We start from the raw sequence: 2,062 nt of genomic DNA on the forward strand, positions 1-2,062 counted from the left end.
TCACATTTCAATGGGATTTGCAGGTCCCTGAGTGCCAACACACCTTCCTCTTCTACTCACTGCAACCCTGTGAGACACACAGGACCCATATTGTTATATCTGAGTTAAAAATGGAGAGCCTGAGGTTAAGAGAGACAAAATGGCCAGATGCCAATGGTTAGTACATGGCACAACTGGCCCCTTCCTTATTTCACACTGCCTGGCTCCTAATAAGGTCAGTGGAAAGGAACCATGTACAAACTTTGCTGGAGAGCAACCTGATGCAGGGGGTGGCAGGAAGATCACTCTGGCCGACTTGTGCGTGGAGGAGCACCTGGGGACCACATGGGTTTCCTTTCAGGCCACTGGCGCAGTCCCTCACAACCTCTCTAGCACGTTCATTTCGTGCTGCTATCAGTCCTGAGCATCCTTCATTCACCTCACGTGATCCAGCGGTGAAGAGCAAGGGCTCTCTGGCTTTCAGGACTGGAAACAGACATCCAAACAAAATCCTATCTTGTGGGCCTCCCCCACATGATAAGAGAGAATAAAGCAAGCACCTGGAAGGGTGCACGGAATTTCATGCCTGTTCAAGGTTTACTGAAATGGAACCAAGACTGTTACTTATTCAAAACATAGATTAACACAATATATAGATAATATCAATGAAAATAAATTGTAAGAGGGCTGTGGAGCTTACAGGAAGAGTGGTTAGCTGAAAGGCAGACCCAGGGGATGTCTCCCGGGGGAGCCTTTGAAGGCTGAGGAAAGAGCATGTGAGAGGCGTCGAGGACCTAAAAGGCAGTGTGTTTGGGAAGGTGAGAAGTGTGCACAGGCCAGGGCCTGGGGTTCCCAGCAGGTCCCAGCACAGCACTAGCTGGAGTAGGCCCTGAAAAAACATTTGTCAAAGGCACAAATGAATGAATGAGCAGTGAGGAATCATCAGTGGAGCCAGGGGTGGGCAGGGGTCAAACCGGAAAAAGCCTGGCCTGTCTCAAGGATAGGGTGAAGGATTTTACCATGGAGGAGGTGGGAGCTTTGGAATTCCATAAAGCAGGAGTGTGCTGTGATCAGATTTGCAGGGTAGAAAGAACTCTGGAGGTAGGTTGGGGCTGGGCTGGGATGCAGGGAGAAACCAGGGAAGCAGCTGGATCAGTTGAGAGAGAGGAGAGAAGGCCTGAAGGAAGAGAGAGCTTTGGGAGGATGACCCCACGTGGGATACTGTCTTGCCCTGCCCTCTTCTGGCTTCTCTTATATTCACTGCTCTCTCTACTTGGAGGGACTGATGAGACTGTTTCCTCAGAGAAAACCCCACAGCATCCAGCTGACCCCAGAGTCACTTAGGAAAAGGAGTGATCTCAGAGAGGGACCAGGTTCCCATGGCTTCCTCCTGCCCCACAGAATCCCCCCACCCCCACCCTGCCCAAGCAGCACCCAGGACCGCAGCTTCCTGGGGATCTTGCCAGGACCTTGTTGTGATGATTGCATTTTATCAGGAACAAAAGAGGCCAGCCTGGGTGGCTTGGAGCCCAGACCCTCTCAGCCAGCCAAGTGTGTGAAAGGCTGGGCCGAGTGGGGAGGTGCTTTGGGAGACAGGACCATTAAAGATGGAGCCCATGCCACCAATCCCCACTGAATGAGTGAGGGGACCTTTCCATCTCATCCTCACAAGGAATCTCTGATGTCTGCTGGGAGACTGGCAGGTGACGGAAGCAGAGACTGGTTAATCAGAGGGAGAGTGAAGTGAGAGAAACCATCCAGCAGCTGGCGGGGAAACGGGAGGGAATGTGATACTGACACAGAGCACCTGCAGGCAGAGGAGCAGCAGCACGCCCTCTCTGGCCTCTTCCGTCTCTTTCTGTCCCTGGTAGATAAATGTGGCCAAGTCATCTCTACTTGTTAAAAAATTTTCCAAGTTTCTTCTTCCTCAAGCCATCCCCTCTATCTTTCACTGTCTATTCATTGTCACATTTTATGAACGAATAGTCAGCCGTCTTTGGGCCCACTTCTGTCTCCCATTCATTTCTCGGATCATTCCAGTCTCCAATTCTTTTTTTTTTTTTTTTTTTTTTTTTTTTTTTTT

Source organism: Galeopterus variegatus, unplaced genomic scaffold (genome assembly GCF_000696425.1).
Source record: "Galeopterus variegatus unplaced genomic scaffold, G_variegatus-3.0.2 Scaffold5410, whole genome shotgun sequence".
NCBI classification, from domain to species: domain Eukaryota; kingdom Metazoa; phylum Chordata; class Mammalia; order Dermoptera; family Cynocephalidae; genus Galeopterus; species Galeopterus variegatus.